Source organism: Narcine bancroftii, chromosome 8, assembly GCF_036971445.1.
Source record: "Narcine bancroftii isolate sNarBan1 chromosome 8, sNarBan1.hap1, whole genome shotgun sequence".
NCBI classification, from domain to species: Eukaryota; Metazoa; Chordata; class Chondrichthyes; order Torpediniformes; family Narcinidae; genus Narcine; species Narcine bancroftii.
The window spans coordinates 141,991,958-142,018,554 of NC_091476.1; the positions used below are offsets into that span (position 1 = coordinate 141,991,958).

The following is a 26,597-nucleotide window of genomic DNA, read 5'->3' on the forward strand; positions in this document are numbered from 1 at the left end:
CGCAATATACCCCAGGTGGCTGTGGGAAGTAATGGAAGAGATAGCTGGGGCAGAAGTGATGATCTTTAAGTCCTCTTTGGCCACAGGGAAGGTGCTGAAGGATTGGAGAATGGCAAATGTGGTCCTCTGGTTTAAAAAATGGTAATAGGGAGAATCCTGGGAATTATAGACGTGAGTCTTACGTCAGTGGTGTGTAAGCTATTGGAGAGGATTCTTAAAGATAGGATCCATGAGCATTTGGAGAAGTCCAGTCTACTCAAGGACAGGAGGGCTTTGTGAAGGGAAGGACATGCTTCATGAGTCTAATTGGGCTTTTTGAGGAGCTAACAAAAGAAATTGATGAGGGTAGGTTGGTAGATGTGGTCCACATGGATTTTAGCAAGGGATCTGACAATGTCACCCATGAGAAACTCGTTCAGAAAGTCATGACGCATGGGATGAATGGAACCTTGGTTGTGTGGATAAAAAATTGACTTGCAGGAAAGAAAGCAGAGACTAGTAGTGAAGAACGTATTCTGCTGGGAGATCGGTGACTAGTGAAGTGCCACAAGGAACTGTTTTGGGACCTGTAGTGTGCGTCGAAAGAACCAAAGACTTGATGATCCAAACCAAGGCTTTTATTAACTAAAAGACTGGAGCTTATCACAAGTAGGTCAACCAGTCCAGAATGACCTGGTCTGGCTAGGAGCAATCCTTTAAGACCTGCCAGTAATGTGGCTACGCTCTCACCCAATATCACAGTCATCCTACAGACACGTTGGTGATAGAATCTCTACTATCACAGGACCCATGCTCTTTGAGATTTTTATAAATGACCTGGATGAAGAGGAAGAAGGATGGGTCAGTAAATTTGTGGATGATACAAAGGATGGAGAAGTGGCAGATGAAGTTCAATCCAGATAAGTGTGAGCTGGTGCATTCTGGAAGGACAAACCAGAAGGCTGAGTACAGGGTTAATGGTCAGTTTCCTAAGAGTGTGGATGAACAGAGGGATCATTCCTCAAGGATGCACATATTGATGGGATAGTTAAGAAGGCCTATGGGATTCTGGGCTTCATTAATAAGGGGATTGAGTTCAAGCGTAGAGAGGTCATGTTACAAATCTCTGGTGAGATCACACTTAGAGTATTGTATTCATTTCTAGTCACCTTATTATAGGAAGGATGTGGAAACTAAGGAACTGGTGCAGAGGAGATTTACCAGAATGTTACCTGGATTGGAAAATAAATCTTATGAGGCAAGGTTAGCAGAGCTGGGACAGCTTTTTGGAGCATAGAAGAATGAGAGGAGACTTAATAGATGCCTACAAGATTATGAGAGACATAGATAGGGTGAACAGCCAGCACCTGTTTCCCAGGGCAGGAATAGCAAACACCAGAGGACATGTGTACAAAGTGAAGGGAGATATCAGGAGTTTTTTTTTATGCAGAGAGTTGTGGGTGTCTGGAATGCCTTTCCGGGGATGGTGGTGGAGGTTGAAACATTAGGGGCATTTAAGAGACTTATTCAGGCACATGGAGGAAAAATACAAGGTCATTGGTTAGGGAGGATTTAGTACTTTTTTAAGGAATATATGAGTCGGCACAACATCAAGGGCTGAAGCGCCTGTACTGCAGTGTAGTGTTCTATGTTCTAAGTCTGATGGCAGAGGGGAAGAAGCTGTTTCTGTACCAGTGGGTGTTTGTCTTCAGGCTCCTGCACCTCCTTCCTCCAGTGAGAGGAGGGCATGGCCTGGGTGGTGAAGGTCCTTGAGGTTAGAGGCTGCTTTCTTTGGACACTGTCTCTTGTAGATGTCCTTGATGGAGTGAAGACTGATGCCCGATGGTGCTGATCAAGTTCTCAACTCTCCGTAGTATTTTCTTGTCCTATGCATTGGCACCTCCATTCCAGACGGTGATGCAATCAGTCAGAATGGTTGTGTTTAGCTGCATTATTTCTGCCAGCAACACATTTAAATCTTCTGTGAATATTTATTGTCTATCTGTTTTAATTGTAGATATTGTCTCTTTTAATTCAATTATGTTTACTATTAGTTGCTAATGGTTTGTAGTTTTTTTTTGTAAAATATCTGTTCAGCTGCAGCTAGTAAGAATTTCAGTATATATAACATTGTACAATGTGTATGACAACAAACGCATTCTAATTAACATATTGAGTTTAATATAGGATTGTAACAGCACAAGATATTTAATCATAGTGAAAATTCACATTCAAACGTCTTAATGTCCCAGGAGGTCTCCTTCTGTGATCCAGTACCTCCACACTTTGCTCTGTTGTAACACAAGAGCCTTTTCCAGAGCCACTTCAACACAGGAGCCCAGGCTGACAATACAATGTAGGACAAAGAGAGAGCTGCACAGGCAGGGCTGCGGAGTTTTGGATGAGGCAAAATTAGATCTACAGGAGGAACACATTGGGTTGAACAGCATCAGTGGGTGAAAAAGAATAGTTGATGTTTTAGGCAGAAGCTCTTTATCAAGAACTGAAGTGTTTCACCCTGAAACATCAACCATTCTTTTTATCCCACTCATGCCGCTAAACCCATTGAGTTCCTCTAGTCGATTAACTTTTGCTTCAGATTCCAGCATCTGCAGTCTCTTGTCTCAAAGTAAGATGGTTCTTTTTTTTCCTCAGATAAAATGTCCCGTGAATCAACTTCTGAGGAGACAAGATCTTGACCTATAGTTATCCCTCAGCTGCCATCACTAAAGCAGTCCTGATGAGAGGTCTTGGACATCTCTCCACAGATACTGAGCAGAGGAATCAAAAGTCCTTCTGGCTATCCATCCTGTAGAATGATGATGGTTCCTTTCATTCAGTTTGGGGAGTTTGATATTTGTGTCCTAGAGTGGCTGTACAGGCCAATCCTTGATGGGCCCTGCTTGCCACATACTTGGTATGTTCGGCCTGGAGGGGCAACAGGGGCAGAACCTCTGTTGTGGCCCTTCCTGGGCCTTTCCTCTGTTGCCTCTTTGAGCTTTTTCTCAGTAGCGTCCACATCTTTTCTCAGGGCTTCCCTCCACTGCAAATGATCTTGAGCCAGATCTTCCCACGTTGATGGGGCAATGTCAGCTTTCTTGAGGCTCCTGAGCAGAACATCCTTGTATCATAGTAGCTGGCCTCCTCGATTTCCGGTACCACTGGACAGTTGGCCATACATGATGTCCTTTGGTAGACTTCCATCAGGCATTCTGACAGCATGTCTTCCCCGGCGCAGTTAGGCTGACATCACCAAGGTTGAAACTACTGGCATTTCAGCTCGAGAAAGGACCTCAATATTGGAGACCTTGTCTTGTGAGGTAATCTTCATCAGAGATGATGCTGCTGCTCTTGGACAAGTTGATATAAGTGATTCAGATCCATATAGCACAGCTGATATGATGACACCTTGCACTTGGTAGCCCACCTGTTGTTCTGCGACCAAACCCGATCTTTCAGCTGACAAAAGGCAAAGCAGGCCTTTCTGGTTCTTGACTCAATTTCTCTATGTAGAGAAGATGAGGATGTTGTTGTGCTGCCCAGGTAGTAAAACTTGTTGATAACATTGAGACGATTGTCGTCAATATGAACAGTTGGTTCTTCGTAGCTTGAGCCAGGGGCCGGTAGGTACAAAACTTCTGTCATTTTCAGACTGATTGTCAATCTGTAACTCTGAGCAGCACTGGCAAAGCGAGTGGTTATCTCCTGTAGGTCTTCGAGAGAGTGGGGTAACCAATGCACAGTCATCAGTAAACCGTAGCTCATGTGCCACAATGTCAATTAGTGTTTGCTCCAGATTCCAGCATCTGTAGTCCCTTGTCTCAAAGTAAGATGATGTCTTTTTTCTCAGATGTAATGTCTTGTGGATCAACTTCTGAGGCGTCAAGATCTTGGCCAATATTTATCCTTTAGCCCACCATCACTAAGACAGTCCCTGTTGAGAGGTCTTGGATGTCTTTCTACAGATGTTGCCTGACCTGCTGAGCAGAGGAACCAGAAATAGGGTTTAGGAAGCGTATATTAAAAACATTGTTGGAGAAACTCAGCAGGTCAAACAGTGTACTTTATATAGCAAAGATAAAGGTACCTAACCAACACTGGGCACCTGCCTACATTTTGCTCATACCTTGATGAAGGGCTCAAGCCCAAAACATTGGTTTTGTATCATTATCTTTGCTATATAAAGGACACAATTTGACCTGCTGAGTCTCTCCTGCATTATGTCTGCAGACTTCCTTGTTTTACTACTTGTGGGAGCTTGCTTTGCAGATTATGCTTCTCTCCAGAAGGTGAACGTTATTCAGAGCAAGAAGCCCCCATCCCACACTCAGTCCCTCCTGAAAACAGTGGAATTACGTACAGAAGCTACTCCAAACCTAAGACAAGGCCATCATGAGGAGGGTCACCACCATTGGCAGATTTCCCTCCAAATCAAACACCATCCTGAAACCATAAATGCATAAAGAAATGTATCACCACAGTGACTGCACATGTGAAACAGGTTTTAAACTGTTTCGTCTTGGGGAGAAATGTAAATCTGTCCTGCATCTCTACGTTAGACAAGAATAAATCCAAAAATAGTATTGGCTGGGAAAAGTAATTTTACTTTGGACATTTCTCTTACTGAAAGGACTGTACCCCCTCCACCATCAGACTTCTCAACAACAAACTCACTCAGAGCCTCATTTAGAACTCTTACTTGTGCAATTTCTTTCACTCTGTATTGCACAGTCACTTTTTTCACATTTCTTTATTTGTTTACATTTATACATATCTTCTTGAGTACAGCTTTTTGTCCTACAGATAAGTGGTAATTTTGCCTGGCCCGCAGGAAAATGAATCTCAAGACTGTATGTGATGTCATGTATGGACTCTGACAAAAAATCTGAACTTTGGCATACAGTCGTCATTTATTGTTTACCTCCATGTTATATTTCAAGTTCGTGTTTATTGTGCCAGGTTGCAGTGATAGTTTGCTTTACAAGTAGACTAGTAAATATCTCATAGTGCAACAAGTGAGACCCAGTCAAAGATGGAGTTGCAGACGGAGGTGAGTTGGGGTGGAGCAAAGGCAGCATCATTTTACTAGTGCCAGGTTCGTCCAGGTGATGCACTATCAATAACTCAAAAGACTGGAGTTCCAGAACAATAGGTTTTTATTTACAATAAACTTGAAGCTCATCCTGGGCTATGACAAGGGTTATGGAGTTGGAATCTTTATGCCGGGTCAAGAGGGGCAGTCACAGAATGGGGCGAGCCAGATAAATGAGCGTACAACAGTTCCCCATATTCACCCCTTGCTGTTTTAAATTTTGTCCAGCAGGATGACGTGGGGCACAAAGTCTTACAGGTTGGGTCTGTCCGGCGGCCTTGTCTTCCATTGTGACCAACAGAGAGCTGGTTGTGTGCTGCAGCTGGGACCATTGCTGAGTCCTGGACCTCCAGTGGTGTGTCAGCCTGCTGGGGGCATGGCGACTTGACCGGAGTGACTGGGGCAGGGGCAGGGGTAGGGTTAGGGTGCAATGGTATGTAGTATGTGTCTATGGAAGGTGGGTGTTTGCTGTTTGTTGGATATGCTCCTCAGGTGCCCTCGCACGTGAGGACTCGGATGAAGACAGTTTCCTCTTACCAATCCGGGTAGACCACGGAAGTATATTGGTAGTTTGCATGGATGAGCAGGACCCTTTTGAACAATAGGTCAGTTTTATGGCTCCTCGCTTCTTTCAGTAGCAGGACTGGCCATGGGGGCGTCAACCAGGATGACAGGGTGGTCCCTGATGCCAGCTTCCTGGGGAGGGAGAACATTCATTGGTGAGGGGTAGCATTGGTGGCAGTGCATAACAGCAACCTGATTGAGTGGAGCACCTTGAGAAGGTCCTCCTGCTTGTGAGAGACTGGCAGCCCTCTGGGCTTAAGGGCAAGGAGAATGGCCTTCCACATGGTGGCATTCTCCCTCTCCACCTGGCCGTTCTCTCAGGGGTTATAACTAGTGATCCTACTGATGACAATACCTCTGGCCAGCAGGTATTGGCATAGCTCGTGGCTCATGAACGAGGACCCCCGGTCACTGTAGTCATATGACGGGCACCCAGAAAGGGTGAACAAGATGCACAGTGGTGATGGTCATGTCTGGGCAGGGGATGGCAAAGGGAAAACATGAATACTCATCGATGATTATGAGGAATACACACTGTGATTAGTGGAGGGAGCGAGGCCTTTGAAGCCCATACTCAGGCATTTAAAGACCATGTAGCTTTTACCAGGTGCGCTCCATCTGGTGATAGAAGTGCAGTTTGCACTCCGTGCAGACGTGGCAGTCCCTCGTCATGTCTCTGACATCCCCGATGGAGTACTATGGATTACGAGATTTGATGAAGTGGAAAAATTTCATGATACTGGGGTGCCAGAGGTCATTGAGGAGGGTTTTGATGTGGTCTGTCTGTGCACTAGCATATCCCTCAGGACAGGGCATCTGGGGGCTCGTTGAGCTTCTCTAGCCATTACAGAATATCACAGTAATAGGTAGAGAGTTTGATCCTCCACCTTAAAATTTTATCATTCTTTATCTTCCCTCACTGTTTGTTGTTAAACATGAATGCCACGGACCGCTGATCCGTGAGCAGGGTAAAATGTCTGCTGACCAGGTAGTGCCTCCAGTACCAAACCACCTCATCTATTGCCTGAGCCTCCTTCTCGATCCACTGCTTATGTTGCGACAGAAGGATGCCCAGGCCTCTCTTGTCAGCGGGAAGGATGTGGACTTGATAAGGGGACTGGCTTTGTCTGCATAATTAGGGACCCACTGTGCGTAGTCGAAAAAGAACCCCAGGTGCCTTTTGAGGGCCTTGAGGCTATGGAGGAGGAGGAACTCTAGCAGGGGTTGCATGCAGTAAGGGTCAGGCTAATGACTCCATTCTCCACAACACAGCCAGTCGGGTAGAGCGGAAAACACATTTATCCCTGTTGTAGGTTAGATTGAGTCATTTGGCAGTTGTGAAGTATTTCTGGAGGGTGGTGTCATGATCTCGCGGGTCGTGGCCGCGCAGGTCATTTTTGTCCACAATCCTGTTCATCTCCCACTGGAAGACGGAGACACTGTTGGTAACATCGAAGGGTACCCTAAGGAAGTGGTGGAGGCGTCCATCTGCCTCGAAGGCAGGATACTGGTGGTCCTTGGGGATCTAGTGGTCGGCGGATTTCAGGTCGATCTTGGAGAACACGTGATATTGGACAATTTTATTGACCATATCTGCAATGCGAGGAAGGGGATACACATCCAGCTGCATAGAGGGGTTAATGGTCTGGCTATAATCAATCACCATTCGGTGTTTACACCCAACCTTGACCACCACTACTTGAGCTCTCCACAGGCTAGCACTGGCCCCGATGATCCCCTCATTCAAGAATTGCCATACTTCCACTTTAATGAAAGCCCTGTCCCCTTCACTGTTTTGCCTGCTTTTTGTAGTGATTGGTTTAAAGTTGGGTGTGAGGTTTGCGAACATTAGTGGGGGATTTATATGAAGAGTAGAGAGACTGCGTGTCAGATAGGCTGGCAGGGGTAGGGAGGGGGGTAGTGGGGGGGAGCAGGGAGGCCAGCTGACAAACTTCAGGTTGCCAACCTTGGGGGGGAGGGGAGAGGACCGTCGTATTGCATCGCAACACTCTTGTCCACCACTGTAAGTCCAACCCCAACAGCACTGGCGCGCAGAGCTGTGGCATGATGAAGAGCTGACAGTCCCTGTAAGTCGTGCCCTGCACGGTCAGTGACACAATGATGTAGCTGAGGATATCAGCTGAGTGGGACTTTGAGGCCAGATTGACTTTATAGCTTATTGGCCTTGCTTTAAGGGAGTAACGCTGCACCATATCGGGATGGATAAAACTCTCTGTGCTCCCACTATCATAGACTGGGAGAGTTGATTGTGGGCTGCTTTGATCCAATACCACGGAGGCCAGTGTCAGTTCGTGGTCTGGTCCATGCTGTAGTCTGGGAGCATAATGGTGACACCCATGCGGTGGCATGGTTATCCCCAGAGGTTGTTGGCATCCAAGATGGTGACCCCCCCACGTCACAGCGTGGTTGTCTTCAGAAGATGGCAGCCCCCATGCCGCACATGCGGTGGCACTGGGATTGGAAGGCACATGTGATCGACATACTTTTGCAGCGTGTCCCTTCTTTCTGCACTTAAAGTACATTGCATCTTTTGCCGGGCAGTGTTTTGGTTGGCCACAAAAGTAGCATATTGTGTGCTCCTGGGAGACCATGGCTATGGTGGGCTTGCTCATCAGATGCTGTAGTGGACTGCTGGCATGTAAACCAGTTTCCCAAGATGGCCACCCCCAGTAGACCCTGCACCATTTGCCGAGTAAGCTTCCATGTTATGGAGAACAATTCCCAGCGATTTCACACGGTCGATCGCCCCCTTTTAAGTCCAACTTACTCTGCTCGAGTAGCCTCTGGTGCATGTAATCTGACCTGACGCCTGCGACATAGGTGTCCCGGAGCATGTCCTCAGTGTTCTAGGCAGCCAACACCAACTGGAAGTTGCACACTCATGCGAGTCCACGCATGGTGCGGAGGAACTTGCTGCTTGATTCATCCGGTCGCTGTCTGCGGGTGGCCAGCAGTGTATACTTCATTGACATTCTCCATGTACTGGTCCTTGAGCATGTCCATTGACTCCCTATACATTGATATGTTCCTGATCATTGGGAACACTCAATACCTGACCTGGGAGAAGTGTAGGTGCAGTTTTTTTGACTTTGTGGCCACGATTCTGGAGGAATTTTGCTGAAAGACCTCAAAGCAGCATAGCCAGAGTTCAAAGCAGCCTGAGGCTTCTGGCGATGGTAGGTTGATCTCCAGGTTATCATGTTCAAGAGTTATTCTGTCATTGGAGAAAAAATTGTAAATAACATTGATGCGCTATCAAAAACTCAAAAGTCTAGAGTTCTAGAACTAGCGGCTTCTATTTACAATAAATTAAGGTCGACCAAGGCTGTGACCCAGGCTTTCTGGGGAGGGATTATGGTGTTGGAGCCTTGATACAGGGTCAAGAGGGAGGATCCACAGGTACATTCACAGGATGGGGTGGAGCCAGATAAATGTGTGTACAACGGTTCACCACATTAGGATCTGATAACGGCATGAAAGGAGCTATCCCTGAATCTGGAGGTGCATGATCTCACACTCGTGAATCTTCCTGACACGAGGAGGGGGTGAAGAGAATGAGGCCGGGGTGCGATGGGTCTTTTAATATGTTGGCTGCTTTTCCAAGGTAGATAAAGTAGTTGGGCAGCAGCCCAGCTCCTAACTCTGCAAGATCTGTAAAGATGGTGGGCAAGGAATTGGGCTGTAACGCGAAGCTTCGTCGAGGGAATACCTGGGATTAAGTATGCAACGGTGTGGAGAAAATGTAGGTAAAAATTGAAGGTGGCAGGAAACTGCACAAGGTCAAGTGACAGAAAGAGAGAAGATTGTTCATGGACAGAAACATGAAAGTCTGTAGATGCTGTGGTTGTAGTAAAAACACAGAAATGCTAGAGGAACTCAGCAGGTCTTGCAGTGTCCATTGAAGAAGGGTTCAGGTCCAAAACATTAATAATATATCTTTACCTACTATGGAAACTGCAAGACCTGCTGAGTTCCTCCAGTGCTTCTATGTTTTTACTTTATTCAGGTGGACAATCTTGATTGGTGTTCTTGTTGCAGGCAACCTTCTCATGCCTAGCATCCATTCTCTCGCACCTGATGTTTGTCAGTTGCTTGCCACTGAAGATGGGGGCCTTGTTCCAAGTGACGTTTGATATAGTGAGACAATTGGAATCATGATTTTCCCAGTGCATCAACTTCCTTCAGCTACACCAGAATATTGAGGAAAAAGCTGTTTTGAAATGCACATTTTGTGAGCACTGGGTTAGGGTTGTATACATTATTAAGAAAATTGGTCTTTTTTTTTAAACTTTATTTAAGATTTTTATAACATGAATAAAATAGAAAGTTACAGTAAAAAGATTAAACATAAGATAATAAAAATTACAATACTACATCGGCAGACTAAATAAACTAACCCCCCCCCCCCAAATTAGTACACAACATTAATAACCTAGCTTAAAGTTAGTCCCACACCCCCCCCAAAATAAAGAGTGAAAGAGTGAAGAGTTAATGAACAATAATTATACATAAAAAAAACCCTTACACAAAAAAAGATAAAACATAACAAATAAAGATACTAGCATCAAAAAAAAGAAAAAAAATAATTAAAAAAATTATCAATACTAAAATATCAAACTTAAAAACATATTTAAACCAAACTTAAATGCATATATTTAGCAAACGGAGTCCACTTCAACCTATAAAAAGACATCCTATTCTGAATTGAAAAAGATATCTTTTCCATAGTCAAACAGAACTTCATCTCCAAATACCACCTATCTAAAGTTAATATATTTCTATCTTTCCAAGTAAGAGCTATACATTTCTTGGCCACAGCTAAAGCTAAATAGATAAAAGAAATCTGATAATCTTGTAGGCCCAAATCAATTAATGATTGCATATTCCCTAATAAAAATATACCAGGATCTAATACAAGACAAATATTATATAAACTATTAAATATAGATTGAATACCCTTCCAAAACTGTTGCAATCGATCACAAAACCAAACAGTATGCAAAAAAGTATTAGCCATCTGGTCACAACGAAAACAGCAATCCGACTTACTAAGACCAAACTTTTTTAGTTTCTCCGGTGTTAAATATAACATGTATAAAATTGTAATTAATCATCGCTAATCTAGCATTAACCAATTTCCTAATACTATTCTGATAAATTTCCATCCAAGCGTCTTCAGCTATTATAAAACCTAAATCTTTTTCCCATTTCAACTTATCCTTATCCCAATCTTTTTTACTATCAATTTCTTGTAAAAAGAATGCAAGTCAGACATATATCCCTTTTGTGGTATTGAAAGTACATATTCCTCAAAATTAGAATCAGGCAATAAAATCATATGTCGACCACATATCTGTTTTACAAAAGATCTTAATTGATAATACACAAATACAGAGTTTCCATTAATACCGAATTTCCTTTGTAATTCATCAAAAGAACAAAAACATCCCTCAGAAAAACATTCGGATAATTTTTTTATTCCCTTCCTTTCCCACTGTTTCAAAGTAATATTGGAGACTGTAAAAGGAACATGTTGATTGTTATATAATGGCAATCGTCCAGACCATTTATTTTTGAGCCCCAATTTATTAAGTTTACTTGTCCATAAGTTTAATAAATGCTTCAATATTGGGACATCATAACTTCGTAATAAATTTTTATTCCATCAAAACAAAAACTCATGAGAAAATTTTTTCTGAAATAACCGCCATTTCTATCTTTGCCCAACTGGGCGGATCATCCATATTCATTAATGCACTAAGAAATTTAAATTGAGCTGCTTCATAATAATGTTGAAAATTCGGTAATCTTAAACCTCCAAATTGAAAATCCCACATCAGCTTTCTCATCGCTACCCTCGGAAATTTTCCCTTCCATAAAAAGTCTCTAATTGCTTTATATAAATCCTTAAAAAAACTTTTATTTAAAAAACAAGGAATTGATTGAAACAAATATTGTATTCGGGGGAAAAATATTCATTTTTATAGTATTAATCCTCCCTAATAGACCCAAAGGCAAATCCTTCCACTTAATAAAATCTAATTTAATCCTTTTTATTAAAGGAAGATAATTAATTGAATATAAATCTTGAAATTCCGTATTAACATTAATTCCTAAATATTTAATTTGTGTGGTCCACTTCAAATTTGTAATACTTTTATACATTGAATAATCATTTTTACAAATTGTTAAAATTTCACTTTTGGTCCAATTTACTTTATAACCAGATAATTGACCATAAATTTCTAAACATTCTTGAATTGCTGGTAAAGAAATACCCAGATCCACCAAATATAATAAAACATCATCAGCAAATAGATTAATCTTATATTCCTCATTCAGAACTCTCATGCCTTTAACATTTTCATTTTGACGTATTAATTGTGCCAAAGGCTCAATAACTATAGCAAATAAAGCAGGTGATAATGGGCATCCTTGTCTAGTAGACCTTGTTTAATTAAAAGATTCTGAAATCTGCCCATTGCCAGCAATTCTAGCCTTCGGACTATTATATAAAGCCTTTATCAATCCAATAAATGAAGAACCAAAACAACATTTCTCAAGTACTTTAAACAAAAACTTCCATTCCACTCTATCAAAAGCCTTTTCTGCATCTAGTGAAACCACTATTGGATAATTCATCTGAGATTTAGATTTATTTATCAAAGTTATTAAGCGCAAAATATTATCTGACGCATATCTAATTTTTACAAATCCTGTTTGATCACTATGTATTATTTTAGGCAAATATTGAGCTAATCGATTAGCCATAGCTTTTGCTACAATTTTATAATCTACATTTAACAGCGATATTGGTCTATAAGAAGAAACCTGTAAAGGAACTTTATCTTTTTTGGTATAACTGTAATTATTGCATTGGAACAAGACTCGGGTAATCGAAAAGTATCATAAATTTGTTGTAGAACATCCTTATATATAGGAAATATATCAGCATAAAAAGTTTTATAAAACTCTATAGAAAATCCATCTTCACCAGGTGCCTTTCCATTTGGCATATCTCTTATCGCCGTTTCTATTTCCTTTTCTGTAAAGGATTTATCTAACTCCTGTCTATCTTCTTGATTCAATTGTGGCAATTTAATATTACATCTTTATATTCCGAAGTATATAATTTTTTATAAAAATTACAAAATTCCTCATTAATTTCCTTTTGACTAAAAGTAATACCCGATTTCTTTCTAATTACTGGTATAATTCTAGATAATTGTTCCTTTTTTAACTGCCATGACAAAACTTTATGAGCTTTCTCACCCCATTCATAAAATGTATGTTTAGTTCGATTCATTAAATATTCAAACCGATAAGTTTGCAATTCATTATATTAAAATTTTAAATTAGTTAACTGATTCTTTTGCGTTTCAGTAGCATTTTTTTGAAATTCTTTTTCAGTAACAGTTATCTTTTTCTCTAAATCTTCAATCTCTTTAATTCTCTCTTTCTTTACTTTAGAAGCATAACTAATAATTTGACCTCGTAAAAAAGCTTTCATTGCATCCCATAAAACAAAATGACTAGAAACAGAATTACTATTATTACGAATAAAAACCTCAATTTGTTGTTTTAAATAACTAATAAATTCCAGTTTTTGCAGTAACATAGTATTAAATCTCCATCTTGGAGCTCTCTGAACATCCTGTAAACTCTGATATTCTAATAATAATAATGAATGATCTGAAACCAATCTTGCCTTATAATCCACAGATGTAACCCTATCCTGCAAATGTGTTGAAATTAAAAAATAATCAATTCTAGAAAAAGAATTATGTCGTGACGAATAAAAAGAAAAATCTTTCTCTGTAGGATTAAGTCTTCGCCAAATATCAACTAAATTCAAATCTGACATCATATTAATTACTTGAACTGCCATCTCCGATTTCTTAATTACTCTTGGATACTTGTCCAATAAAGGCTCCAACACCACATTCAAATCTTCCCCCAATCATCACATTAGAATTTGATTGTCCAAGTAATAAAAGACATGTCGACAACAAAAGCTGTATCCTCAACATTAGGAGCATAAACATCAAGCAATGTCCAAGGTTCATTAAAAATTGTACAGTTCAGTTTTAATAATCTTCCGCCATTTTTCTCTTCATTTTGTAACTGAAATGGTAAATTCTTGTGCACCAAAATTGCCACTCCTTTTGCTTTTGAATTGGTCACCCCTTCTCCAGATGCCCTGTTTTTAGTAAGGCAGCACTCATTGGGACCTTTGGTGAGAGAATTCCAAATATTCAATATTTCAAATATTCACACTGACACTTTCATTCCATCAATCGTACTCCTGATGCCCAACTCTTTGTAGTGTATCACTGCATCCTGGTACACAAGACAATAAACATGAACTTCACATATAACACAGGACATAGACCATAAATGATGACTGTATTTCAAAGTTCAGATTTATTCTCAGAGTGCATACATGACATCATATACAACCATGAGATTCTCTTTCCTGCTGTGAGTGTAATGAAAACACAGTAAATGCTCGAGGAACCCAGCAGGTGTTGCAACGTCCATAGGAGGTAAAGATATCTCACCGACGTTTCAGGCCTGAGCCCTTCTTCAAGGCATGAGTAAAAAGCCCAAGCCTTTGTGACAGGTTAACCCTCCAGAATCCCTGATATTCGTACTGCCCCAGTGGCCTCTGTCTCAATACCCTGTTGGGTACAAGACTGCTCTTGAGGCTGCTCAGGAATTCCCAATTAATGGGACAATCTGTTTGTGATGACTTTCTCCTCAGCACACATTCTGTTGTCCAAGTTTACAGAGTGTCTGGAAGCATATGTTTGATTTTGTGGTGTGTGAGTTACTGCATTTAAATGAAAGCACAATTGGAGAAAATGGTTTGAGAAAGGGGATATGGAAGTGGATAAGGTTAGCAGTTTAGATCTTCCAGTTAATGTGGAATGGTAATCATCAGTGATAAATAACACCAAATTTTATGACTTGTTCATGACAATAAATTCTGATTCTAATTGCAGGGCCAGTGAACATACCAGAACGTGGAGATTTTGTGAGTTTATTGTTGGAAATGATATAAAATTGTTTCCAGGCAGTCTCCTCGTTTACTCTGGGTCTGGGAGGTTGGAGTGACAGTAATTTCCACTGCCAGTTCAAATCTACCTGGAACTACAATGTATTTTGGAGCCTGAAGGATGGGGATAATAGCTCCCCATCTTTTCTTTGAACAGTAACCAGCAGATAAAAACCATTGGCACCGAATCAGGAGGGCCTTGGATAAATACCTGAAAAAGAATAATTCATTGGATACTGGGGAAAGGGCAGTGGAATGGGACTGACTGGATTGCTCTCCTTTGGAGCCAGCATAGAATTGATGGGCTGATTGGCCTTATGGGCTGCAACAATTCCAAGGCTCTTTGATGTCCATGAAGGGCAAGAAGAGGAATTTGCTAAGGTTATCTGAGTATCTGTGCTGATAAAATTGAAGAATTACTCATTTACATCCTATTGGACCCTATTGCTGCTAACTGGGTCTTCGATCGAATTTATGTCCTCTGATCCCAATAAGAGATTTTTTTCATGAGCTAATTCCCATTGCTGATGGTTTGCTATACTGTGGATTGGTCACTGAAGTCTTCAAAAGAATGAAATGTGCACTTGCTCATCTCCAAGACATGGAAAGTGCTCAGACTTCTAATATAAAATTACTCACTATTCACTTCTGGAGTTCAATCCAGTGACATCACTGGAACTCGGATCTCTTTTGAAACTTTGTTGAGTTTAGTGAAGCTGAACTTTGGGAATAAAGTCCAACACATTGTTGGACCAATGGCCAAAGTTGAATCTCGACCCCTTTGTCTGATATTTGGATTCAGTTAAATACAATTCATCGAGATTTTGATGTACAGCTTTCTGAGATTTTAAACTTATATATTACATCTACTTTTCATTTGTATTGTTTTTTTGTTCACAGGCATGTACTGAAAAAGAGGAAAAATGCCACAATTAAAGGTAAGGTATTTCCACTTTCTATGTAAGTCTTCAGGCAAGACTAATTTAAAAAAAATTAATTTTCCAGTGCCACATTGGGGTTTCTTAATAATATTAAATAAATTGGAGCTCTTTGATTTTAATATGCCAAATTGCTTTAAATTATATTTGGAGCTAAGTAGAGTTCATTAAAAAAAATTGGCAAATCATGATACAATTTGAGTTATTTTATTTCATTTTAAATCACCTGAATCCCAGGAGTAACTGTAAAGTAACAGTTTAACAACAAAGGTTTCATCTGCCACTTTCCAAGCACTTCAGTCTTGGAGCACTCTTATATTGTCCTTGTCGATGAAAATTTTCCACAACTTCACCTAATTATTAAACTGTGCTCAGACTGATTTGAGTGAACGTATGTGATTTATCATCTCAAAGCTTCAGAAATTAATGTTGAAAATAGATGGGAAATTCTTGGATAACAAAATGCAATTTTAGTTTTGGCAGGGAGGAAAGTTGAGGGTGTCGGATTTGGGCTACACAGAGAGGTGGTGGAAAAAGGGTTCACCACAAAATGAATGACACTTTATCTGGAACAGAATTTTTTTTTAAAGCAATCAAACTTCAAATCCCATCGGCCACACCAATGGTCCAATCTAACAACCAAAACCCAGTCGGCTACACCAATGGACCAATCTAACAAACTAAACCCAGTCGGCAGCACCAATGGACCAATCTAACAAACTAATCCCAGTCGTCCACACTAATGGTCCAATCTCACAAACTAAACCCAGTCGGCCACACTAATGGTCCAATCTAACAAACTAAACCCAGTCAGCCACACTAATGGTCCAATCTAACAAACTAAACCCAGTCGGCAGCACCAACAGACCAATCTTACAAACTAAACCCAATCGGCCACACCAATGGTCCAATCTAACAAACTAAACCCAGTCGGCCACACTAATGGTCCAATCTAACAAACTAAACCCAGTCGGCCACACTAATGGTCCAATCTAACAAACTAAACCCAGTCGGCAGCACCAATGGACCAATCTAACAAACTAAACCCAGTCGTCCACACCAATGGTCCAATCTAACTCTGCTCATTCAAGTTAAAATATTTTTATTTTGTTTCAAGCAACCATCCTCACGTTAAAGTCAGTGCAGGTTATCGAGGAAATATGTTACCATTGGATATGGCTAATCCTTGCTACAAAGTCTGTAATTAGACCATAAGACATAGGTGCAGAAATCGAGTCTGCCCTGCCAATTGTAAAATGTTCTTTTTAATTAGTTCAATAAGCAATACCAAGTCACAGAGTAACTTGTGTAGCACAGAATATAGAACATTACAGGACAGTGCAGGCCCTTCAGTCCACGATGTTGTGCTGATCTATATCTATACCTTCCAAAAAAACAAGACCCTCCCTACCCCATAACTCTCTCTATTTTTTTTTCATCCATGTGTCTGTCTTAAATGCCCCTCATGTTTCAGCCTCCACGACCATCCCCGGCAATGGAATCTAGGTACCCACAATTCTCTGTGTAAAAAAAACTTATCCCTGATGTCTCCCCCTAAACTTTCCTCCCTTCACTTTGTACATATAAACAATAAACAAATCCAACAGATTGGAAAGTGTTGTTTCTCTTCTCAAATTTCCGTATCCATATGATGTAGACCACCCCCAACCTACATTGAATAGATATTTAACTCAGTGCATACCTTTGTATTTAAATAGTGGTGGGGGGGGGGGGGGGGGGCTAGTGTAGAGCTGATCCAAGCCTAACTTCTGAGTGGTAGATAATCTTTCTCTGCTGGTTATGCCTTGGCTTCGGGATTTTGACTCCATTGAAGTTGATGGAGTCAAATTTAGAAAGCCACATTTGATTGGCCTTCTGCCTAGCTTTTGTTCACTGCCATGTTCTGCTTTCACTTTGATCTAGGGAGTAGCATTGGAAGGGTTAAAGTTCCCTTAGTCCACGCAAAAGTTTGGGAAATATCACTTATTCTTATCATCATATTCACAATATCAAGATCACAAGAAGGCAAATCAGCCCATTGAGTTCTCCCCACCATTCCATCATGAGCTAATCCACCTACCCACTCAGCCCCACTCCCCATAACCTGCGATACCCAGATTAATCAAATACCTGTCAATCTCTGCCTTAAATACACAAAGCAACCTCGCTTCCACAGCTGCCTGTGGCAAAAAGGTCCATGGACTCACGACCCTCTGGCTGAAGAAATTTTTCCGCAATTCTGTTTTTATTTCTTCATGTGACTAGAGGCTGGGTTTCTCTCGATCCCAATGTGCATCATACACACTACTGCCTGAGAACACGATCATTTGAAATTGGCTGTGGTTCCACCCACGTTTGAATATTTATCAAAATAAACTCTCAGAAGTAAAGCAGTCCCTCTGGTTCCTGTCACGATGTTAGCCCTTGCCTTCAGCAGAGGAAAGAAAAATATGAAGCTGAGGGAAGCAAACTAAATATTTTCACATCTAAATCATTTTATTTGTTTAACACATCACCCAAAGTTCGTCCCATTCGAATGGCCAACAAGCTGTAAATATAAGGTTCCAGTTTGTCACTGCTCACACCAGCTGTAAGTTGCTGTTTTCAACAGCACTGATCATGTTACACTTTTAAACTTGAACTGCATCTGTAATACATCACAGTCCAAGCAGATCAGATAACATGAGAGGTAAAATGACGCAGAGAATTGTGGCAAATCACATGCACTTGAAGTATTTTTTTAACTACGTGTATTGTGGAATCTAAACTTAACATGTTAAGATCAAAGTGCCCTACTTTATCCCAAGATAGAGGATGTAATGTTTAACTAAATCTTTCCAGATAGCTTTCTTTCTCAAGACAGCTTTAGGTTAGTTTTGTTTTCTTGTTCCATCACTGCAATGATCCCCTCTCTGATGCGCCATTCTCTTTGGCAGTGAGGGCATGGAGCAGGGCTTCACACACCAAGATCCGTCTGGCCACTTGCCCAGAGGCACCTCCCTTACCTGCACAAGGAGTGCTTTCTCCATTCTGCCATTCTTGGATATATCAGCATCACCACCAACTCTCCCACTCTGTGCCTTGCGTCCTTCAAAGATCCGGTTCAAGTTCAAGTTTATTATCATCCAGTTGCACAAGTACAACCCAATGAAACAGCATTCTCCGGTCCACAGTGCAAAAACATGCCAAAACACAATCAGACATATATCAAATACAGATTAACAACATATGCTGCACAAAAATAAATAAATATTGTTAATAGATTGTAGAGTCACTGAGAGTTTGTATGAGCAGTTCATCATTTGTTCAGCATTCTCATTGCCCGTGGGAAGAAGCTGTTCCTCAGCCTGGTGGTGCTGGCTCTGATACTCCTGTTCCGATGGGAACAGCTAAAAGATGCTGTGTGCAAGGTAGAGGGGGTCCTCAATGATTTTTGTGTACCATTTTCAGTAGATCACATCAATGGAGGGGAGGGAGACCTCAGTGATCCTCTCTGATACTCTGATGGTCCTGGGGATTGACCTCCGATCCAATTCTCTACAGCAGCCGGAAGCCTTGCCTGCCTTAGTTTTCTCAGGAAGTTCAGTCACTGTTGTACCCTCCTGACAAGTGAGGAGATGTTTTGTGAGGACGTAGACCTTTTTTTGTGTTCTCTCCCCATGCCAAACAGAAACACCTGCATCATTCCTCCCAAGTTGCGGGGAAGATGATGTTAATGCTCTGCCCTTGTGCTTTAACAATCTGTGGCTGTGATGGGGTTTTTACATCACCAAGGCTAGGGGGGGTTACGGTTTCAATGAAACCCAGACTCATTTCAGCTTTATCTCAAGAAGGGCGGCTTGGTTGGCGTAGTGGTAAATGCACCAGCGATTGGGATCAGGGTTCAAATTCTGCACTGTCTTTAAGGAGTTTGTATGTTCTTCCTGTATCTGCTTGGTTTCCTCTGGGGGATCTGGTGTCCTCCCAACATTCAAAACATACCAGAGGGTGGTTGTAGATTAATTGGGTGTCATCAGGCAGCATGGGCTCATGGGCCAAAGTGGCCTGTTACCATGCTGAATGTCTAAATTTAAAATTAAATATAAAAATGTGAGAAACTGTGTTTTGCCAACATCACAAATTAAGAGGGCACTGAAAGACACATGGCACACCATTCCAATCAAGCTACCACCAATGTATGGTCTACAAGAATATGAGAGGCATAAACAGCCAGTGCCTGTTTCCCAGGGCAGGAATAGCAAACACCAGAGGACATGAGTACAAGGTGAAGGGAAGGTTTTTTACGAAAGAGTTGCGGGTGCTTGGAAAGCTTTTGTCATTGAAGATGGCAGTGGGGGCTGAAACATTAGGGACATGTAAGAGTCTCTTAAACAGGCCCATGGATGGAAGGAAAATAGAGGGTTACAGGGTAGGGAGGGTTTAGTAATTTTTTAAGGAATTTATGGATCAGTCCAACATCGAGGGCCTAAGGGCCTGTACTGTGCTGTAGTGTTCTATGACTGAAAATGGAGATCTAGGAGAATAGACACACACACATGCCTTAACATGCAGTCTATGGACATAGCAAAAGAATTCTACAGTCTAAAGCTAAATTAAAAATTTGCACAAAATTTTCATTTCCTTTGTTACAAGTTGTAGTATAAAATAAAATTAAATATTTTTTGAATGACTCAGTCTAAAAATTCTAGATATGAGAAATAATGTTCATAATTTAATATTTAATTGTTTTAATTATAAACCAATCTATTTATTATAAATTATCAAGGTGATTGCAAGGGATAAGATGGCTTGTCCTTCACTTCAGGTCTCCTTCACATATTTTTGGTCTTTTCCCTAGTCTTTGTGTCTTTGTCCTTTTCAATTTTTCCTTCAAAGCTTGAAAGCTTAGATCGAGTGAAAGGTTTATGAGTCGCCCCTGCCTGTGTGTTCTATAAGCTTCTGAAAATGACAGTTTTACTTCTCCTAAGTCATCTTTTGTTCCGTGACTCCTGTAGTGAATTTTTTTTTATAAAAATCAATCGCCACCTTGGTTGTGTCAGTTTCATGGCTCAAAGGGTCTCTTTCTCTCATCAGTGAGTTTGAAGATTCTTGGTAGTAGAAACTGGGCCCAAAACAACCCAGGCTGATACTCCTGGTGTGTTTAGGATGTAGCCAATTTCCATTGAGATGTTAAAAGCCGAAAGTGCTTCACCTTTAATTAGCACCACTTAAATTAGTGATCTGGTGTTTATCGTGACATTGCTTGCAGAGAATTGCTGTGTATCAGTAGGCCACTCCATTCTCTGCCTCAGTGACTGTACTGGAAATGTTGCATTAGCTGTAAACTGCTGTGGAAGAGATGTGAAAGGAGCTACAGATATTTTTATGGGATTTTTTGTGCTCAAGACCTTCCCCACTATTTCACAGGAAAATGCTAGGGGTGTCATGGTGAGCATAGCAGTTAGTGCAACAATGTTACAGCGGCAGCAACTGGAACTCGAGTTCGAATCCCATGCTTTCTGTAACGAGTTTGTACGTTCTCGCCGTGTCTGCGTGGGTTTTCCCCAGATGTTCTGATTTCCTCCCACTGTTCAAACGTAAAATTGTACTAGGTGTCAAGATCAATTGGGGTATTTGGGGCAGCACGGGCTCGTGGGCTAAAAGGGCCTGTTACCGTGCTGTATGTCTTTAAAAAAATTAAATGAAAACATTTAATCTCACTAATAGAGCATTTATTATGGCAGGTCCCTTTTTTGTTTCTCACTAGGCTATTTCAGCTGCATTCTTCGCTGAGAATGGGCCTGAAGAAGCAGAAGCAGCCCTTTAAATTGCCGTTCAGGTGGCAGCATTTAAAGCGCAGCGCTGGCCACCTGAAGGACACAGCTGCACCGGATGTGGCTCTGAGCACACTCTGGCTCCTGCCCAGTGTCAGCTGTGATCAGCAGCCTGACCCTTTAACATCCACTTTCAGCCAGCTGCATTCAGGTGGCTGGGGGAGCCACTGATCTGAGCTGATTATCCTTCTTGAAGGAGGATTATGTAGCTCGCCTCAAGAGAATTTAGGTGGCCTCAAAACAGCTGCATATTGCCTAAACATGCGGCTTTACATGTGGGGCAATTGGCCACCTGAAAGTGCCTTCTGATGCACAAGCATAGAAAAGGTGAGGAGAAGTCTGTGCATGATCCTGGATACTTTTAGCCAGGAGGCCCCCCTGTAGGTTAACCTTATGTTGAATTGGCCAGATCCTGTCTGAAACGGGTTGTAAAAGATGGCATCAGAACTAAAATGTATATCATCCATAGTGTTGAATAATAAAGGGCTTCAAATGCCTTCTGAAAGACAATAACAAGAAGTCATGTTGACATTTGGAAACATCTCCCAACTTGGAACGATCTCTGAATGATGAAAAAGGCAAAGGACAATTTGCATTTCGATAGAACTTCGCAAAACCATTTTAATCTGGTTCAAGTCTATTGTCACACATAAGTTCAATTACAAACTTTGTTTTGCAAACAGTCCAATTAGACATTTCATGCATAGTACAGAAAATGAAACACAGTGTTGAGCTACAGAGGGAGATTAGTTGGAACAGAGCAAAAACAACGTTTTATGAGTGTGGGGTTCATTCAGGAGTCTGATAACAGCACAAACAAATCTCCCTGAATCTGGTGGTGTGTGATCTCACAACTTGAAACATCTTCCTGATGGGATGAGGGATGAAGAGAGTGTGAATTTGTCAGGAGGGTTTTTTTATGGTATTCAACAATATTTTATAGTGAGTGGTACATTAGAAGTGTGTTTTAAAACCTGTACCGGGCCATCAGCATCAGAACCTGGCAGTAGGACCTCATGGAGGAGTGATGCGCCTCTGATACCTTCTCTCCTGTATCCCTACTGGTGACTTCATAGCCATTACCACATCTCTGGCAGTGCCACCATTTTTCTTGTAGGATAGGCTCGGTTCAGCTCCAATGGAATTTAAAAGAACAAGGGGTGATTCAATTAAAACTTAAAATTCTGGACAGAGTGTGGAGGGAATGCTTCTTTTTGGGTGGAAGTTAGAACTCTGGGCTTACTTTTTTAAAGACAGCTGTTCTTCTCAGAGGATCTTGGGTCTTAGGTACTCAGTTCCTCAAAGGAAAGGGAAGGATCAACCTGGAATATCTATAAGGCAGAGGTAGATTGGTTAATGATAAACAAGTTGAGAGGTTAGCCTGGTGGATCAGATTGCATCAGGTCAGCCTCGATCTTGTTAAATGATGGAGCAAGTTCCAGGACCAGAGTGGTCTCTTGTTGTTTCTAATTTGTGGGATGATTTGTTCAAATAGTGATGTGGAATTTTCTGCATCCAGCTCGGTCCAGTGTGAGTGATCGGAAAGAAGTATCAGCTTGGAATTTAGTGCTTGAGTCCCTGGGGTGAGCCTTCTAAGTGTGAGGGAAGCAAGTGGGCCCTGAGCTATGGCGATGGACTTTTGAGATTGTCCTGAAATTAGGCTTCATTTAAACAGAACTCTACTCTCTAGAACTGACTACATCTTCCACACACCCCTCCACCCACCACCTCTATTTTATGGTCCACCCCCCCCCCCCCCCCCCCATGGTTTGAGTTGGGGAACATTTCTCACTTTTGCAAAAGTCACATTGTAAATGGTGGAAAATAGAGTAAATTGCCTGTGATTGCTTTCATCTTTCTAGCGGAGTAGATTGAAAATGTAAAAAACACAATGCTGGAGAAACTCAGCAACTCAGTGTATGGAAAAAAATAGATAACCAATGTTTTGAGCTTGAGCCCTTCATCAAGATGTGAGCAAAATGTAGGCAGGAGCCCGACACCCAAACAAAATGAAGGGAGTGCAGGGGTGAGGGGTGCGGTAGGAGCACAGTCCCACAGACAGGAGGTAATAGGTGGATAAGGGAGGGAGGGCACAGCAGCAAACAGGGGGGAGGATGGATGGCTCTGTGAATGGAGAGGGAAGTGGTGGAGAGTTGGGCGGAAAGGAGACAAAGAGGTGGGGAAGAGAGAGAGAGAGAGAAAATGGGGAGTGGTCTCGCATAAACAAGATAAGTTGATGTTGATGCCATCTGGTTGGAGAGTGCCCAGATGAAAAATTAGGTGTTGCTTCTTCAAGGTGTTAGCCCTCTCTATTCACAGAGTCATCCCCCCTCCCTCTGTTGGCTGGTGTGCCCTCCCTCCTTCATTCACCTGTCACCTCCTGCCTGTGGGACTGTGCTTTGCTCTGCCCTTCTCCCCCCCCCGCCCCATTTTACCCAAGCACCTGTCAACGTTTTGCTCATACCGTGAAGGGCTCAAGCCTGAAATGTTGGTTTTGTATCTTTATCTGTGCTATATAAAGGACACTGCTTGACCTGCTGAGTTTCTCCAGCATTGTATTTTTACTTCAACCACGTTGTCTGCAGACTTTCGTGTTTTACTCGAATAAAAATTTACTGGGTGAAAGTGAGAGGATAAACAGGGAACTATCAGACAAAGAGGAAACCGTTTGGTTTTCCCACAGTCTGGTCTTCGGGAACTATAAAAGTAAAATGTGATGAAATAAAACAAAAAATAGTGGAAATTTTCTGCAGGTCAGAGAGCAGCAGAAGGAGAAAGAGAGTTGGTGTTTCATGACAAAGACTTTCCACAGAGACCCTATTAATTCATTAAAATTAGCGCAGAAGAGATAGGGTGTGGAGAGTACACAGGATGCCAGCAGTCGATGGGGACTCAGAGAGACTAAATGACACATCCTACCTTAGTGCTGGCTGGGGGAGGGTTTTAAAGGCTGCTTAATTGCACCTGATCTGTTTGGAGGGGGTCCAAATAACAAGGACTGAGCAAGGACAGAGAGGAGAAGAAATCCTGAAACTGACAAAACAAACTGGAGCAGCTGGTCAGCTGAACTTGTTCATCTCAGCATTAAATGTTGAGCTTAATTTAATTTAACGTGACAGGTCAGCAGTGAGGTGCTGTTTCTTGGACTTATGTTGGGCTTCAATGAAACAGTGCAGAGTAAAGGCAGAAGCCAGATTAAGAGTGAAGAACTCAGCTGATGTACATCTTGAAGCTCAGCACCACCCTCATGGACTTTTCCACAAGGGTGTCCACCGATCGCCATTTGCAGTCTTAGACCTCAGTGTCTGTAGACTTTTCCTTCATCTGCTCACGGAACAGTAGCTCATCTTCTATCAAGATGCATGACAACCAGCGGGATTCAATGTATAGTTCAACAAGTTCAGATATCCAGCCTTTCCAGTTTGTTTCGGCACTGTCCAGTGCCTGAAACATTGATCCTGGGGTGCGTTCTCTCCTATAGAAGGCTGCCTGACAGCTGGGTAAACCATATAACCATATAACCACTTACAGCACAGAACAGGCCAGTTCGGCCCTACTAGTCCATGCCGTAGCAAATCCCCACCCTCCTAGTCCCACTGACCAGCACCCGGTCCATACCCCTCTAGTCCCCTCCTATCCATGTAACGATCCAGTCTTTCCTTAAATGTAACCAATGATCCCGCCTCAACCACGTCTGCCGGAAGCTCATTCCACATCCCCACCACCCTCTGCATAAAGAAATTTCCCCTCATGTTCCCCTTATAATTTTCCCCCTTCAATCTTAAACCATGTCCTCTAGTTTGAATCTCCCCCTTTCTTAATTGAAAAAGCCTATCCACATTTACTCTATCTGTCCCTTTCAAAATCTTAAACACCTCTATCAAGTCCCCTCTCAATCTTCTACACTCCAGAGAAAAAAGCCCCAGTCTGCACAACCTTTCCCTGTAACTCAGACCCTGAAATCCTGTCAACATTCTTGTGAACCTTCTCTGCACTCTCTCCATTTTGTTTATATCTTTCCTATAATTTGGTGACCAAAACTGTACACAGTACTCCAAACTCGGCCTCACCAATGCCTTGTACACTCTTGAATTCAATACTCCGATTTATGAAGGCCAACGTTCCAAATGCCTTCTTCACCACACCATCTACCTGAGTATCAGCCTTGAGGGTACTATTTACCATAACTCCTAAATCCATTTGTTGCTCTGCACTCCTCAATTGTCTACCATTCAATGTATATAATATATTTAAATTTGCCTTTCCAAAATGTAGCACCTCACATTTATCTGTATTAAATTCCATCAGCCATTTCTCAGCCCACACCTCCAGCTTTCCTAAATCACCTTTTAATCTACGGTAATCTACCTCACTGTCCACAACACCACCAATCTTTGTGTCATCCACAAACTTGCTTATCCAATTCTCCACCCCTACATCCAGATCGTTAATATATATAACAAATAATAGTGGACCCAGGACCGAACCCTGAGGAACTCCACTAGTCACCGGCCTCCAATTGGACAAACAATTTTCTACCACTACTCTCTGACACCTTCCATCAAACCACTGCTGAATCCATTTCACTACCTCCTTATTTATACCTAATGCCTCCACCTTTTTTCCTAACCTCCTGTGGGGAACTTTGTCAAAAGCTTTACTAAAGTCCAAATAGACAACATCCACAGTTTTCCCTTCATCAACCTTTTTTGCAACCCCCTCGAAGAACTCAATCAGGTTTGTCAAGCATGATTTACCCCTGACAAAACCATGCTGATTACTCCCTATCAATCCCTGTACCTCCACAAATTTGTAAATAGCATCCCTCAGAACACTTTCCATCAACTTGCCCACCACAGACGTCAGACTTACAGGCCTATAATTCCCAGGTTTGCATTTGGACCCTTTCTTAAACAGAGGAACCACATGCGCCACCCTCCAATCCTTTGGTACCACCCCCGTGGCCAGTGACATCCTAAATATCTCTGTTAATGGCCCCACTAACTATCCACTAGCCTCCCTGAGTGTCCTAGGGAATATTTTGTCCGGTCCGGGAGATTTATCCACCTTTATCTTTTTTAACACAGCCATCATTACCTCCTCAGTTATCCTTATATGCTTCATGACCTCCC

At 41.8% G+C, this 26,597-nt stretch overlaps 1 protein-coding gene across 8 annotated transcripts in view; it reads left to right on the forward strand.

The window, feature by feature from the left end:
- ahdc1 (AT hook, DNA binding motif, containing 1) overlaps positions 1-26,597 on the forward strand; it is a 207,145-nt gene that overhangs the window by 159,504 nt on the left and 21,044 nt on the right. For 5 of the 8 annotated variants that reach the window (XM_069895109.1, XM_069895104.1, XM_069895106.1 and 2 more), the window contains 2 exons: positions 14,662-14,693; positions 15,615-15,652. The gene's annotated coding sequence lies outside the window, so the exon portion shown is untranslated. The remainder of the gene's footprint in view (positions 1-14,661; positions 14,694-15,614; positions 15,653-26,597) is intronic. The other 3 variants (XM_069895110.1, XM_069895105.1, XM_069895111.1) reach the window with 1 other exon arrangement.